Below are 18,969 nucleotides of genomic sequence, written 5' to 3' on the forward strand. Positions count from 1 at the left end.
TCTACAAACCTGTAAACAAAGTTTAGCAAACCGGCTAAAAATTTCTGGAAAATTTTAATTTGTAAGAAATCAAAACTTTTTAAAAATGATTGCAAGTCGGATTTTTTTATTGCGCTGAAAAAGTAAGTATTACTTTTTAAGATCTGCAAATTTGAACTAAACAAAATGATGCAAGAACTCAATAAAGTAGATATTTTGTTGACACATTTTTCCCAATACGTTACCATTTTTGTTATATTATAATATTATTCTTGTTTTAATTTTCTTTAATAATTAATGTCCGAGCGAAAAACAAAATTTTAACAGGTACAACACAAACAGGTACGGATCTGACTTTTCCGCGTACAATGGGGTTTTTATAATGGGCCATCCCTTGTACACTCAAAATTAGGCAATAAACATTATAATTATATTATCGTTCTAAATGCAAAATAAACCATAAAATTGAAACCTGGAATTAAAATTTCAACTTTATTGTTGTTCAAATTATTTAGTGTTTTTTTTTTGTTTTCAATGGTGCCGTTTGCAAATACTTACTTTGCACAAATGTTAAATTCGGTGCTGATCACAAATCAAATTTGTAAAACAGTAAATGAATTGATTGACATAGATGTCTAATCTTTGACATACCAGGAAACTTCTTTATATTAAAAGCATAAAGGTTTAGATATAGAAAGTATTAAGCAACTTCAATACACCACAATTTGTTTTGATTTTCTATATATATCTTTCTCTTCGCGAGTAAGGTTGTTATTATATTCTGTTATTATATTTATTATATTCTTCTAGATTTCGAATATGACCATCGAAATTATATTTCTTAGTCGTACGTGGACAAACAGTTTTACATAATATTGAATGGTCATCATATGTACATACATTTGAATAAAAAGTAATCGATGTTATTGTAATATCCTTAAATAGAAAACAGCAATTAAAATCAACTAAGTTAAAAAATGTTTTCTTTTTTGTCCTATTATCATTTTTCCATATTATTTTTATTATTTATGAATTAAAGATGAAAAAAAAAATATAAAAATGTTGGAAATAAAAGAAATAAAAAAATTATAATTTAAACAAGTTTCTTCTTCCATATGCCATTAGTAGTTATTTTGTTCTTAATTTCATCTTTGTATATACATGAAAAATCATTTAATTTAATATCTAATGGAAGGTATCTTAATCTTCTTCAGAGGCGATATTATTGTTGCTTTTATTATAATTATTTATTACTAATATACTAGGCGTATACACATACTAATATACTAGGCGTATACATATAGATAATGTTATTACAAAATTGAGATTAAAAAGAAAATTCAACAGCATAAGGAAAAGCTATAAGGGAAAATATACATAGGGAGAGACGGAAAGGAACAAAAAATTAAATTAAAAATTTGTTAACTTTAAAAGCACAATCATTGACATATATGTACATGTTAGATGTTTCGGTTATTCTACAAACATTTCAAAATTTTTTATGTATATATTATGCAATTATGTTCAGCGCATCTTGCGAATAGCACAAGTTTTTTATTACAAGAGCAGTATTAAAAAAATTCTTTTGATTAAAAAATTAGAAAAAGTATTTTTCAAATGTTAATCAGATTAATCAGGTTCTAAAAAAAAAAGAAGAAAAGATTTTTGACTTTCGAGATCTTTTCAGATTTGTAGCTAACAGCATCTCTTTCCGAAAAGTTATAGTGGGGGATTACTGAGTGGCGAGTTTTCTCATTTTCAATACCAATTTCAGTTCAGTAAGAATTGTTTTTAACCAAATTTCCGACTCTTTCAAATTGGCCTCTTCGACAGTTGTATTTGGCTTATCAAAGTTCAAAATGAAAGATAAGAGACACTTTCAAGAAATTGTTTTCAAAATATAACTTTTAAAGCTCAAAATGTATAATAATAGTTAGCAAATTAACTAAATAAGCTACATTATTTCTCGTAAGGATTAATATTTTCTATGTTTTTCGTTAACAAGATTTTTGAAAAATCTCCCATTTATTTATTGCGGATATTATAATTGTCCCAATTGACTATTTTATTTATTTATTTTTTTTTCATTTTCGATTCTTTATACTCGTAGTCAATAATTCAACAAAAAGGTTAATAAATCAATTTATTAGAAATAATTTTCTATACGATTTTAATTTATTTTTTTTCTTTTAATTTTGTCTTAAATTTTCCATCCACCTTTAGCAATATTTTTAATTTTTATTATTATCAATTTTATATTATATACATATATTATACACATATATAAATACGATTAGATAAATATAAATTAAAAGAATAAGAAGTATTTAATAGAATTTCAGACCTCACAATTGGTATGAAATAATCTGAGCTGGAATTTGTAAAGATAAAATGAAAAAAAAATAATAATTTTTTTTGGTAATTCAATTTTTAAAACCATAGAAAATTATAAAATTTATTGCTACTAAAAAAAAAACTTATAACCTTCATTCATTCATTTATTCATAGACTTGTTGCCGATGAAGCGCGTAATATTTAAAAAAAACTAAATTTAATGTTAAAAAAAAAAGGTTAAATAAAAATCTGTAACAATCGAAACGGAATTGTAACTATTTATTTTTAAGTTCATTTTGATCTTTTTTCTAAAATATTTTAATGGTATTAATGGGCCACAAAACAAGCAATAAAGACTTGTAGTTTGTTTCTTTGATTTTAAAAAAAGAAAATTTCTGAAATTAAATGTCTCGAAACATAACCGAATACAATTAAGATCAGATGTACAATATAAACGGTATTTTTTCGTCAAGATTAAAATAGAAATTGATCTTTATTATTGTATAAACATATGTACACAGTTTCTTTAGGATGTCATTTTATTGATAATATATTAAAGTGTATGTAGGTATAGATGAATATGTCGATGATTTAGTTGAAAAGCGTAAATTATTTAACTGCCACTTCAGTAGACAAAAGATCGCCATGGGATCAGCAGCAAGAAAAAAATAGTTTCATTTTTAATTTTTTTTTCTTCTTAATTTTGCGTTTTTATATAATTTAGAAGAAAGAAAAATAAAATATTTTAATATCTCGTTTACAATTTGGTCAGTTCAACTATAAGACTATCATAATATTGATGATAATTGATAAATAACTATGATATTGATAAGACATTTATTGTAATTTATTGTAATTAAGTAGTTTGAAACTGGTGCTAAAGCTCTCGTGCTGCAATGCCTGCAATTGATGATTTCCTGAAGAATTATTCGCGTTGCGGAATTAAGACGTGTTCTAATTGTTGTTTTGGAGGATTTAAGAAAATCAAATTGAAAAAATTTTGTCTAATAAATATCCATTACTCGAATCTGTTGAAAAGTTAGAGAAACATCATTTGTTCGCCACATTTTTGATAATTTGATAGACCTGCATAACGGTAATATGTACGATTGAGATCGGACTTACCGTTTTCGAGAAATAGTAATGCTTAGACTTAAAATTTTGAGAAAAAACTGAAAAGCTCGTTGATTTTTTTTAGTTTTTTGATGCACTATGTCATCCGCTACAACTCATGCATACCACTAGATTTTCATATCGCAAGTTCTTTTATTCAAGAATGTTGTTGAGAAATAATTTGTACATGAGTATATGAGCAATAATGTTATAAATTTCAGCTCCTATATACTATAAGAGGTAAGTATCGCACAAGTGATTGTGGTGGATGTCTTGAAAACCTTTGCTAGAATAGTAAGGGGTTCTTGAACAGTTTTTAAATAAAAATGATAATCGCATTTTTGTTTTGCGTTTAAATATTTTAACAATTACTCAAAATTTATAATGGTAGATGATTTCTCCAGTTTTCATGCGGTTATCTTGATTTTCTATACACTAAAAAGGAAAAAACACTGTGACCCATAATAAAATTTGATATATTTTGAAATATAAATTTAAAAATCTATTTTAAAAAAAAACATTTATTTTTCAGAAAAAATATTTTTTCTTAATGTGCTGAATGTGTAAATAAAATGCTTTTTTTCAATTTCTCATTAATGTCCTTATTACGTACCTCGTTATACAAGATTATATGAAATATTTTCGAATTCAAACACCAAATCACTTTATTTAAGAGTTGCACTTCTCAGAAGAGCTTTTATAAAAAGCGGAAATACAAGTTTATAATGCGCGTATACATTTAATATAAAAGAGCTATTATATTAGTGATCTGATTCTGAATATTGAATTATAGTTTTAATATGCGCGAAGGCTGTAAAACTGCATTTACAAATAATAAGTGTACGTACATACAAACATACATATGTACTTATACTCTTTCTCCAGTGATAAATACATTTATATTTGTAATTTATTTCTTTTTAACCTCCTCTTGCGTCATTTTTATACAAACGATTTTTGTAATGATTTTACAGTCAGAGAACATCATTCACACCTTTTAAATTAATTTATGACATTTGAAGTAATAATTTTGAGTTTTGACATACGCACATATAAAATGTGATGTAATAGTAAGTTCAACATTATATAATTCAGATGTAAAAATTATTTCATTTTGAATAGCTTAAAATAGAAAAATTAACTATTAGCACGCATTGAGATTGAAAAATGTTTTCTAAAAAAAGTTATCCTTTTCCGATAAAAACAAATTTGTGTTGACCGAACATTGGTATGGAAAATAATGAATCCTAATTGATATTGTATTCAATTTCTTGATTCTATTATAGTAACTTACATTAAAGCAGGTGCATTTTTGGGCATATGTCCATCTTTTGAACAATATTTAAAATATTTCAAATAATTCTTTTCTAATATAAAAGTTGGGAATGTTTTTGTAGTTTTTTTTTTAAAGAATCCTTGAATTTCAATAAAACTATATCTAATAAAGCATATACGTAGTCCTGCTGTGTTACTTTTATTTATTGAATAATCATAAATTAGTATAAGAGAATTCAAATAATAGAAGATATAGTAAGAATTAGTTCCAAATTTATTTTGACACAGTTAAAAATTTTTAATTGTACATTTTTATAGATTTATAAGATAATTAAAATGTAACACAATGAAATTAAAAATATTTTTAAGCTATTTAGATCTTTTAAAATACAAAGGGGTTTATCTTGAATATTTAAAGAATTATTAAAAACTGAGTTGCGAGTTTTTATGATGTCGAAAGTATTGCTTTTTTTAGTTCCTCTTATTAGGTGATTTGAATGCACTTGTATTTAATTTGCAAATGCGGAACACATAAAATTTTTATAAAAATATAGTCAGTCTTATATTCTTTTACTAATATATTAATACGAGAATGCGTAAATAATATAAGGAAATTGTGTTTCTTTAGTGGTTATAATTTAAATTTCGGCTTCAGTTTAACTAAAAATTTACAAGGATTTTAAAATTTTTGGGTTTTAAATATTATTTTAACATAAAAATTATTAAGTTAAACTTTTATGTTAAAATAAGATATCGTTCCGGATAGGTCATTCACAATTTTTGTTAATTTTAGCTAGAATTCCGAATGTATATGATTTGCGCTCTAATTCTAATTGAAATCAGTTCTATAGGCCTTAATCTTATAATTGAAACATTTGATTCAATTATATATTAATTTAATTAATCGCTAAAATTGTATAACAAAACTATTATACATTTAGTGTTCAATAAAATTGGGTCAAACCAATGGTTTGTATTTTACCCCTTTCCCTTCAACAAGTGAGAATACTGCTTTGAAAACATTCTATGTATACCTACTACACTGTTAATATTATTTTCATTTATATACGAAACTATTTCTAGGATTGCATATATTTATAATGACCGATTTATGCAGTCTTTGAAATAAAGCAAAAATAAATTTTAAGATGGGTTAACATAATCCTCGAATTTAAGGGTTAATTGTGTGAGTTAAGAAAAATAATTATATTTTTTAATGTCATGGAATTTACCGTTAGCTTTTTGCGTTTATAGAAATTTGAAAAAGTTTGCGGTTTTGTTAATATAAGGTGACAAATATTCAAATTTTACAAATTTCGAGAGGCGATAACTTGAGAGGGGGTAGAGATGGAAAAAAATTTTCTTCAAACGAAATGAACTATTTATTAATATCTGAAAACTGTTAATATTATCTAAAGCTGTTATTAATATCTAAAGCTGTTTCAGACTTTTACAACCTGACATCAAAAACTGACATCAAAAATTTGGAAAAAAACGGACTTTATATAACGGTAAATTTTAATGGCCATTTTGTTTTCTTAAAGTTCATGTATAGTAGGCTATGAAGAAGAGCAAGCCACTGCCTTTCTGCGATTGCAAAATTTAAAAAATGCATATGGTTCTACTACAATAAATAGATAAAAAATAGCATTTTTAGGCTTTTGGGGGGTATAACTTTTAGAGGGAGGGGGAGATAGGTAAAAATTATGTTCTACGAAAATTAGTTTCTAGTATAGATCTATGTACATATAAAATTTCAGGTTTCTATCTGCAAGGGTGTAGAAGTTTTGTAAACAGACACACAGACAGACGGAGTGAAACTAATAAGCACTTTTTTTCAAAAATTTTTTGGAAAAGTGCTGAAAATAAAAACAAAAGTTTCCGTAATCAATCCGAAATTGTGTTTAAAATTTGTTAAAATATTTTAATTTTAAAGTAATTATTTAATTTTTAATTATTTTAATTGCAAAAAAAAAAAAAATAGTTCACACAAATTGTAAAAGTCTCACATACAAGTGTGCATGTATGATTGAGTGTTGAATTTAATATTAAAATAAAAATCACGCAACCTCGTATATTTTTTTCTAAATTGAAAATAAAGACATTAAAATTTAATCAAAATGAATAAGTCCTTATAAATAAACACTAGTAATGACATCAAAGATAAATCTAATTACTCATATATCTCAAAAAGTTCAATTAATCTTAATATTAACATTGAAATAAACTGTTATACTCTTATATTATTACAATGTACATACAATATTAAATTTCCCATATTTTATTTGTATATATTAAACCGTATTTAAGTGCAGTTGAATATATTTTGAATATATTATTCTATAATCTTATTTTCGGAAATTGATTTATTATTGCATGCGATCCAAAAACTAAATTCAAAAAGATGAAAGCAACATTAAAATGCAAAATAAAAATTTATATGTAATAAAAAGAGCAACATTTGAGAAACACCATGTTATTTAAAATTTATACATAAATATATGCATGAGTATGGATGTATATAGATACATATACAAAAATGCATTTTTTTTGTGTGTGTTTTTAAAAAAGCAGTATACAATCAAGGTATCAAGCTGTGTTGTACAACGTATTCAGCAAGAGTATAACAGCATATAAGAAATAAATAAATGTCAGTCAACAAAAACAAGATTGTGTTTTAATATTGCTTTCCTAATTCACGCCATCTATATGTACGAGTACCTAATAAAATGTTAAAAAATTTTTATAGGAAACCATATAAAAATTTAAACCAAATACAATTTAAATTAAAAATAATAAGAATTAACCAACTTTATTTTATATATGTAGATGTTTGAAGATTTAGATTTTTTCTTTTAATTAATTTCATAAAATTATTTTGTTTTTTACAAGCAAAAAAGTAATGAACTAAAACGGTATATTTGTTTTTGATTTTTGAAAATTTTTGGATTGGTTTTCCAAAAATTGAGAACTATTTTTAATATTCCGATCGTAAGGAATTTGATATAAAAATATTGCTATTGCATAGTACACAGGATACCAGTGTGAAGCAATCGTGTTTATTAAAAGAGGAGATATTTGCGCTAATAATTAAATATTGGGCAGATTTAGTTATGATAATAACACAAATTTCTATTAAGTTTTTAAAAGAACAACATTTTCTTGAATTAGTTCAACAAAGTTAGACTTTTTTAATGTTTGCTAATATTTTTCTTAACACAATTTAGTATTCAGTTTTTGAGTGAATTATTTATAATATGGGCAGATACCGTATGATAACAGCATTAATAAATAAAGCAGCATTAATGGAAAGGATTTTTTACTAATATGCAGTAGAAAATTCTTTTATAAGGGCTAAAATGATTAAAATTGACAAATTCTAAAGAGTATTTGAATGAATTTTTCAATGATTCTTTACATAGATTTACACGTATAGGAGAATTCCAAGGTGCTTCATTAATAAACCAAATTTAACATCAGGATAATTCAATAGTAATTTTGAAACAGTGGCTTAGTTTTACATTTTTAAATAAATTACGCTTAGAAAAAATTACTATTCCTTATATAGTGTATTATATTTTTAGTAATATCCTATAATTGTAATAAACAACGACAAAAATTTATTTGTTTTATCTACTCCATCCATTTTATTCTAATTTAAAATACACACATATTATTTTAATTGAGATTTATAATTCAATTTGCTCTTGTTTTTTTCTTTAATTGCATATTTTCTTAAAAATCCCAAACGCTCTTATTATCCAGTACCAAAAACTATTAAAACTAAATTTCTAATCTTTAATTTAAAATCTTTGATTTTTTTTTCTTTTATTTTTAATGATTCTACTATAAAGATAAAAACTACTTTGAAATTTCAATTCTATTTTGCTACCATTTAATTTCACAAATTAATAGTTAAAATTCAGAATTGGTTCATTTAAAGCTCTTAAGAATTAATGTGACTTAATTAATAGATTTCAATTAAATTGTTTTGGATAAAAAAAAGTGAAAATGTAATTACATAAAACCCAACACGAAAAAAAAATAAAATATAAGGAAAATAATAATATATAGAGTAAAGATTTAGTCTATGTATAAAAGAATTATTCGATTGTAATTAATTGCCAACCAGGTGTTACTAACACAGATTTTAATAAAGTTGGGTCATACCACCGTTTTGTAAAGTAGCATTTTTCTCGTGAGCAATTAAAAATAGGAGATTATTTTAAAAATATAGCAGATTGTTTTTAAAAATTGTATTTAAAAAAAATCTACTATATTATTTAAATTATTTTCATTCAAGAACCACCATATATGAAATATTTGCATACATTTAAGATGACCAAAGTAAAACAATTTAAAGAAGGGTTAAGAATAGTAAATGAGTTAAGAATAGTGAGTGCATAGTTTTGTATATATTTTGGTGGTATGGCATTCAACGGTGGGTTGTTGCTTTTATAGAATTTTGGAAAAGCTCGCAGATTCGGAAATATAAGGCGCTGAAAAATTCAAACTTTACAATTAAACCATTTTTTCGGGGAGCGATAACTTGCGAGTAAATGTAACTTTCTTCTAAAAGAAAAATTATTTATTAGTATCACAAAGCTGTTGAAGGATGGGAAACACACGCACCGCGTCCGCGCGGACGGACAGGGTGAAATTAATAAACTTTTTTTTAAATTATTTTTTGGAAAAGTGCTCTAAAAAAGTTTTATATACACTATTTAAAATTTAACACTACACACATATAAATACACATACACTATTTGAAATTTTTAGGTAATTTTATGCAGACATAAAATGTATTTTATTACTTTTTTCTTTTGGGTGGCCAATGATTTAAAGAAAATTGTAAATAAATAGTTAAAATTAAAATTTATTGAAAATCGATAAATTAAAATATTTCGAAAAATTGAAAAAAATGTTTTAAGAAAAAAAAACTTTAATTCAACAGTTGTGGTTCCATCCAGGATCGAACTGGAGACCTTCTGCGTGTAAAGCAGACGTGATAACCGCTACACTATGGAACCAGTTGATTAAACTTTTTCTTTAAGCACATTTTTTAATTGACAACATTTTTATTCACAAAAAGCTCAAAAAAATGTTTTTTTATTTGTTTTTACATCTTATCTTTTATATTTGATTATTTGGTATGATATATGTATGTATGTATATATATATACATTCAAAGCTACTTTATAATATTATTTACATTAATCTGTACGGTGTTATTTTGGTATTTCGTTTTTAGTGTAGCTGTTTAAGTTTATTTTTAGTTAGTTAATATTCAGTGACAAAAAGAAACTAAATATGTTTATACATAGGCATATTAGTATGTATATAAAGTGCATGTAGACATAATTTAAGAAAAAAAAATTTTTTGTAACAAACTTTTGGTATAACATATGATTTGGTGATCTTAACTAATATATACATACTATGCAAACATACAAATACGTACTGTACGTAATGAGCTAAAAATACAGTCATCCCAAAAATTATTTGTGTACTGGCAATAATAAAAAAAAAATGATTTATTTATAATAATATTTATATGACAAGCAAAAAAAGATCTCAATTTCAAGTTATTTTTGCAAGTGTTTATTTTATGCGAATTGCTAGCTTCTGGAAATAACTTAATACATCCTAATTTTATACTGCAGAATGATATTGGATCCTATACAAAAGGCGTGAAAAGTTAAAACATGTTGACCAAAATTTTTTCGACTGACTCCCTCAGATCCTGTTTTTCTTTACTTCGTTTTAGTTTTAGAGTATTATGCAAATATAAATTTATAATTCTTGTTTCCTTTTTCATTTAATAAATAATACATAAAAATTTGCCAATGTATAAATAATTTTCGGGATAACTGTATATACTAAAAATTACTATAAAGAATATAAATATGCATATCTATACAAACATGGATGTAAACTTAGATTCAAGTTAATTTAATACATACTTTAAGAAATACCACAATTAATGTGAAATGCTCACAAATAATTTTTTAATAAAACATTCCAACATAAACTATTAGCTTCGACCCTTTCGAGTTTTCCAGATCTTGCATATACTTCTATAATAATTATTAATAGATTGGATGCGAATAAACGTTTTAGACAATTAAGAAAAAAAAAACTACATTGTAATAAATGAGATATAAGAAATTGTTAATTTGATTTTCAATATTATTTGACATACTCAAATTTTCATTAATTTTAAATACTAATCTCTTGCTTTTTCAGGTAAACCATCAAAATGCAAAAAGAAAGGTAACAAAAATTGTCCATTTTCATTCATTGTTTATGTCAATTTTAAAATTTATGGCATAATTTCCGGGTAAATAATAACAAATTATTAGCCTTTAAGTCCTCTTTGAATTATAATGACCCAAATTACAAACATTAATTTTAATAAAATAAGCCCTTTTATTTAAAACAAAATACACCTTTTTTATTTAATTTTCTGATTTATCTTTTTATGCAAGAATTAACGAAGACATCACATTTACAGCGATTTTACCTTTTCTTATTTTTTTTTCAACACACGCATATAGAGGGTTGCTTTGTTTTTTTAATTCGTTCTTATACAATTTATACCTCTTTATATTCGTTAGACTATTTACTTTTAAAGGATATTCAATAACTTTGGCCATATTAAAAATCGCTCAAAATTCTTAAATAAACTTTGCGCATAGTCTAAAATATAAAAAAAGAAGGGAAAGAAAAAGTGGTTCATTATAATAAACTCATTATTTTATATTTAGTCAATGTGTTTTTCATCTACAATGTGTCCCACAAAAAAATATTTTTTTGAAAAATTCAATATTTCTCAAAATATCAACTAATGAAAATCAGGATATGTAGCTAGGAGTACGTATATGTCGAAAATCAATTCTAACGTTTCTTATATGATTTCCTTTCCCAACTACTCTTGCAATCGTAAGTGCCTAAACATCATCTCAACTAAAATGACGTATGATCAAAATTGTATTGTAAATCAAAAGTTAAGGTTTCTTCATTGTCCCACAATCACAATTTGTTTTATTATGTCTCCGAGATGTCTTGAGACGTGTTTTGCGTATCCAAAATTTTTTAAATACCATGTTCAATATTGAGACGTATGATGTTTTGAAACAGTTTCAAGTAATCTCAAGCCCCAAAATGACACTTATTTTGAAGAATTTTTTCTACCTTATGGTAAAAATGACAAACTTATTAAATACTTATACAATGCGAAGATTAAGACTTGTTTTTGTTTTTTAAATAGATAATTGAAGCTTTAAAAATTGGAAAAAGTAGAAACATTTTTTAAGTTCCGTTTTCTGATCAACTTGTTTTTAAAACTTTATTCAACAATTTTTCTGATACCCCTGCTAATTTAAAATTTTCTCAGTTTTTAAAAAAAAAAAAAACAAAGCCTATACAACGTCGTTTGTATGCGTATCTATTACAATGTCGTAAATTGCCTTAAAGTTGGAAAATTACACGAATACATGGAACCATAAAACAAATAAAAGTTAAAAGTGTAACAGCATATTATGTCCTTCGCAACATTTCAATGATATTTTGGAAAAATATTGTCTATTAGTTTCTTTCTATCAGTTTATTTATTGATTATGCACAAATTTATTGAAAGAGTCTATTGCAGTTACGCAAGATCAACTTAGGCGATGATAGAAAATTTTAAATAATGACCGGTATATCAAACACGACGCGTTGAATTATGAAATTTTAAATGTTCGGTTTAAATGAAATAGTTTTTCAAGCGTTAATTCGTACGTATTACGTTCGTTTCTTTATAAAATTTGTTTCACTAGTTCTTAAATTTAAATATTTATGTTTCTAACATGTGCTGATGGAACACTCTATACTATAAAGCCTTATATGTTGTGAATTATAGATACAAATCTGAATTAAACAAATCAACAAAAAAACAAAGTCTTGGTAAAAACAAAAGGGAATGAATTAAATTTATTGTACAAGAGACATTATTTTGTAGCAGCATTACGCTTTCATTCTTACTTAAAATATTTCATACTTGTTCTACTACTAGTCTTATGTAGCGATTAACAATTTAATGATTCTTGTGAATGAACGAAAATATTGTATGCGTATTGTAAATATGTCTGTATGTATGGCTTAAAGTAATGAAAATGCTAAAAAGTGAGTCAAAATGACAACTGATATGTCATTAAGTTCAGATAAAAATTTTCTTTCACTTCTTAAGTTACTGTTTGTTACATTGGAATTGAACGGACAATTTATTGCTCCAATTAGTTGCGTTAAATTCGAGTTAACCGTATGCTTGATAAGAGGTTAAAAACAATTTTTTTTAACAAAGAATTTCAAGATTTAATTTATTTTTCTCATTTTATGAATATACATATGTAAATAAGTGTATGTGTGCCGACGAATTTCATATATTGCTTTATTTATATTGAAATCTGTACCACATGGTCAATATACAACTAAATGTTAAAAGAGTTTATTCCGAAAAATATAAATTAAATAAGAGAATCGGTGAAATACTTCAATTTGAATTAAAATTTATTTTGAAGTATAGGGCACTACTGTATTTGCAGCTAAGTTAGAAAGTGACCTTAAATTTACAAATTTATTGTCTAAAAATGTGAGAATGAATAAGCAAATATTTTCATTGGTATATAGGCTAAATCAAATAATTTTCTGCATAAATATGAATTTTAAAGGCTAATTATTTTTGGATTAGCTTTTAAAAAAAAATAACCACAAATTAGAAGTGATTTTCCTTATTTTAACTTGGAATTCAGAAATTTAAAAACGACAGCACAATCATCGCCCGATTGTCTAAAATACAAATTTTTTTTGTATTTTGAAAATTTTATTTGGATAACACAAACTGAGTAAAGCTAACTCCTACGAAAGTGTCCACTGTATTTTGTTCCATTAAAATCAGAAATTTTTGTAATTGTTTTGTAAATTTTATCCAAAAACTCGAAAACTTTTTTCCTGCAGTGTTTTTTAATTGTTTATATTAATTAATTGCATTTTAAATGGATTAAACCCGTTAATAATTTTTTTTTTTGAAAAATGAATAAATATCAATTACCTTTTACTGCAAAAATTTTTGAGTATTTTTTATTGCGTCGACGTAAACCACAGAGCAAAATCTTTTGTGGAGATTGAGATAGAACACTACATTTCACTACTGTGAGATCCCCGTGTAAATTCGTTTTCCTAGAGACGCCTAACTACTAAATTTTGAACGCCAGCATGATAGTAACTGTTCAATACAGCATTACTTTAGGATCAGTTAGACCGTGGAGATCTTTTTCAGCTGGAAAACTTTGGTAAAAAGATAGGTGAAGTGAAACTTATTTTTACTTTAGTTTTTCTGAATTTATTTTCAAAAATTAATGTTCCATATTCTGGGATGTGTAAATATTTGAGGCTTTTCTTCCTTGCGCATCATCCTTTCTAGGTGTAAGTATTTTGTTATCGCAATCTGTTTATATTCGTCTTCTAGGAGTATTTTTTTGATGTGATTTGGCTGTGGTTCCTAACGTTATTTTGAAATATCTCTCTTGTGTCTGTCACATATCAGCAATTGAAAAGTGAAAGGGAAAAACTATAATTCTTTTGTTGTATTATGGTAAGCAATTTAACAATTATGGTTAACAATTATGGTAAAGTTAACAATCACCAAAGCCAGTGTTTACACTGTGCTTTAGAAGTTCTTTTGCGTTGAAACGATCAATATGCGGCAGCTTTTCTTGTAAAGAGTAATATGCTCTCATCTCCATGTAGCATTATTAATTGAATGAAAGACAAATAAAAACATGTCTCATTGCAGATTTGAAACAATGGTGTTAAAATTGCTTTAATCTCATTTCAAAAGATATTTAAAGTTATATTTTCTTGTTTTTGTTATTAGAAATATCGACAAAATCATGAAACCAATTTATAAGCAATTTAAAGTACAGAAAAAATTTCTCTAAATTTGGACTCCACGTTTATATTATATCTTCACAGATTAGGCGGCTTTTTGTACCACAAGAAGCATAAAAGTGTAAAATTTAATTTAAAGTGTAATTTGCATTTCAGTACTACAAATAAAAAGAGAAATAAAATTTAAATTCGCTCTAAGCATTGAAATCATTTCTCACTTATCAAAAATTTTTGCTTTCTTATCTTTAATTTATCTTTTATTTTCATTTTATTTTTATTTATTCGTGACATTGGAATTGATCAATTAATTTGTTATATCATGAAAATTGCAAATCTTCTCTTTAAAAAAATTGATTGGAAATATTTATAATCTCTTTTTAGTTTCTTATTATTTTTTGCTTCTCATTTTTATTTCATATTTTAGAATCGAATATGCACACACCATCGGCAAAGTGTAATATTTCAGTTCATCAACGCCCATTTGATTCGCAATTATTCACACCTTTTCCAATTAATAATGAAATTTATTGCATCCGTTTGAAATCATATTATTTATTGAAGGACACAAATAAAAGAACAAGAAGAAGGAAATTTTATATTTTTTAATTTGATTCTGATTTAAATGTTTCAAGACTTTATTGCTTTCTGCCACTGGTTTAATTACTAAAAATATATTGTTTTCCCCCCTAAGGCCCAATTTTTTTATTTTTTAGCATGCTACAATAATGTTGAATTGTACCTGTAATAAAAAGAAAGCAAGAAGTTTTTTTAGCGATGATTTGTTGTTAACAACTTATTAATACAAGACTCGATTGAAGTATTTTGAAGATTAAAATAAAATTTCCAATTTTTTACTATAATTGTAAAATGATAAAATGAAAAATTAAGGGTAAAACCGATTCATAATAAAAATTAAGACTTTGTAAAAGTGCAAATTAATAAAGATATTTTAAAATTTATTTTGAAAAATAAACTACGAGTAAGATAATCGCAATTACTTCTTTTAAACATCTTCATGATTAAGTATGTGTTATAAATATTTTAAAATGGGCAGAGATTTAATTTTGTTGTAATTGAAATTTTTGTTTTTGAGTTGAGTTTATAGTAGATGGATCACTTTTACTGACCGCATTGAATACAATACGGGAGGTTGTGTGATGGCACCAAATTTCGCATATCGAGATTTTGGTGGAAACGCATTTTTTCATGATAATGAAATCCAATTAATTTATTTTTAGAAAGATAAATCGGTGCCAGTCTGTGTGTTTACGTTTGTATCTCTACTTCAGCTAAAACGATTAGCTTTTGGAATATGTATGTATGTCAGACCACGTAAAATGGACGTTTTTACGCGCAGATTTTGAATTATTAACTGTGGTTAAGGAAATGTTCACAGGGTAATATTAAATATTATATATAGGCTTTGTTTGATGAAAACCATATTGCGTAATTACTCCCATTACGCAATTACCAGTATTTCATAATTGGCCACAACCTTCGCAGAGGCAATGAGGGTATTTAAGTAGCATCAAACAAACGGCTTATTGGAGGAGACATGCAGCATACACAATTTTGATAATTATTAATATTTATAATAAAATACTTGCCTTTAAAGAAGTATTTTTAAGGAGAACCTTTTAAGGAGAATCTCGTTCAACAATTTTACTAAACGGTTACGTGCTGATCACATCTAATTCTTCCCTTATAATCAAATTATGTTTATAATACTTGAGACATAACGGAAGCAATCAGCGAAATAATAAACTATCTACTTCATGTTCTAGAATGTTACGAATTAAGGAATGCTGTTTTTTATTTTATTATAATTTCTAAACTACTTTTAATATTATAGCACCTTAAATTTGAATTAATTCAATATTGTATTTTGCATACGTTTTATGATTTTATTACTATTGGAACTATAAAAAACTAAAGGCAATGAAATACTGGGTCTTTTCATAAACGCAGTATATTGCGATATATAGCGAGAACTGCGCTATATTTGTGTTTATAAACAAATGTTGCTAATCGAGTTTTTTCATAAACATTGCTAACCAATCACAAAAATATTTACATTATCATGGCTAGCGCAATTAAATTAGCTGTACTTTTTTACTAGTTCTTGCAGTTTAGTTTTACATTTTCAATTGTTAAAAATTGTTTTCAATTGTTTCAAAATTTCTTTTTGCTTCAGTTTTCTTTTTTTGTTTTTCTTAATTTTTATTTTTTCTGAAATTGAATTTTCCACTATTTGGCCCAAAATATTTATTTTTGTTAAAAACATTTTTATTTCATGAACACAACATTGCAAATTCAATATAGCAAAAGTTTTTATACAACTGTTAAAAATATATTGCGTATGTGTCACATTATTGTTTTGCTGTATTGTGTTTATGAAAATACCTGCTGTTAAGCTGCAATATTGCAGAGCTCAAATTGTTTAAAATCAGAAGGGAATGGAAAAAATTCATAATCTGAAAATTTATTTTGAGATCATGAATTTTTTATGAAATTTGAATTTTTTAATAAAATTTAACTGGCATCTGTTAGCGAGTTTGTTTTTATAAATAAATGATAGCTATTCTTTGATTTTTTAAATGTTTGTATATTTTCTTTTTTTAACTCTTTTTTCAATCACAAATTTGGATAAAAAAAATAAATATTTCTTTAAACTTTTAACTGCTATTTTTCTTATGATTGTACTGTTTTTTTATGGTAATCTATAATTAAATTTTAAGTCTTCATTTGATGACAAACGACGAGTTACAATCTTACATATAATTCATGTTGTCGATATTTTCCTTTTTATATGCATTTTGTGCATTGCATTGTGAATGACATTTTTAGTTTTTGTTTTTTTTCTTCAGTTGAACATGTCAATCATGTGTCTAATTATATTCTTTTTCAAGTTTATTCTGTTTTCGATTTAATAATATAATTGGTATTGGAAGGATATTATATCTGGTATATTTTATTAAGTATATCATTTAGTAGAGGAAGGATACTTTAATTGGAAAAGAGTTCAAGCTATATTATGTTAAGATGTTAGAATGTAAAAGGAAAATAAACCTTATTTTCTTAAATTATGTTAATTACAACTTGTTTTAAATGTATGGATTAATTTCACATATGGTATTAGAATTAGCATCCTGGTAAAAATGACATATTTTTTAACATTATAATGATACTTATTGTTAATTGTATATCTGGAAAAAAGTATTGATTCAAAAAAAAAAACGAGCGGAATGGGAAACCTTAATGCGAATTTTGAGAATTTTGTTATTTGCATTGGAATTGTAATTGGAATCAAAGAAAAACTAAGTAAGTTCTTATACAGAATGTTTTCAAAGAGTTAAACTAAATATGTACATATGCACGTGTAGTTGTGAAAATTATTCGAATTAAACTTTCTTCAATCTTTGTGGTATGTGTTGCCTTATAAGTTCGCAAAGTTTCAATGTTGAAAGAGGCTTGGTAGGCTGTTATTACCTCAGTTAAACTTTGGATCTTTAAAAAGTGGTTACCTTAGCTTCTACATGATCTACACTGTTTTATGGTAATTAATAAGAATTCAAACAATATTTTCTAGATTAAAATGAAAAGAGATAATTCAATTTCTATTAAGTGTTACTGACAGAGTTTCCACAAAGTGTATATATTTTGCATAAATTACCTAAATTCAGTTGGTTTGCATAAAACTGGAGTTTTTTTTTACAGAAGATAAAATATTGCATTTGAGTTTATTTTAGACATAAAATAGATTATTTCAAAGTCGAGGCAGTATTTTGTATTAAAATAAGTAATTTTTTCCTACATTAATTTAATCATCCTAACATTTAGTAAAACATCGAATGATGTTTTTTGATAGAAAATAACTCCATTAAATCGAAAATAACTTCAAAATAACACTTTGAAAATAATTTAGAAATAAAAAATTTAAATGCATCCTTTGAAAGATCGATAGAGCTTAATTTTCATATTAAGAACTTAATAATTGAAAATTAGTTGCTTTTAAAGTTTTTGGATGATCAAAGAATTATGGTGAAACTAGTAAGAAAGATAAAAACTAAACGAAAGTCTTAATAAATTAAAGAAGTTGACTATTTTCAATTTTGTAAACATCGACAGCAAATCGATTATTGTTACATTATATCGGACTCAACACGAAAATTGGTCAGTTTTCATACTGACCAGTAAAAATATGCACATATAAGTCACTAAGGCTACAGATTGTTTTCTTCTGAAAATCTGAAATACCCTTTTATAATTCTAATTAAAACCTTTTGTGCACACTCATAAGTGAAATTTTGGTGCAAATGTCAGGATTATGTAAGTTTT

General features: G+C 25.3%; 1 non-coding gene across 1 annotated transcript; it reads right to left on the minus strand.

Annotated features, from left to right (window-relative positions):
* Positions 1 to 9,658: 9,658 nt before the first annotated feature.
* On the minus strand, positions 9,659 to 9,731 carry Trnav-uac (transfer RNA valine (anticodon UAC)). Its single transcript has one exon. It is a non-coding gene; the product is annotated as a tRNA-Val (tRNA).
* Between the last annotated feature and the right edge of the window lie 9,238 nt (positions 9,732 to 18,969).

The sequence above is a fragment of the Condylostylus longicornis genome, unplaced genomic scaffold (assembly GCF_029603195.1).
Source record: "Condylostylus longicornis isolate FDR11 unplaced genomic scaffold, ASM2960319v2 ptg000004l, whole genome shotgun sequence".
In the NCBI taxonomy this organism is placed as follows: domain Eukaryota; kingdom Metazoa; phylum Arthropoda; class Insecta; order Diptera; family Dolichopodidae; genus Condylostylus; species Condylostylus longicornis.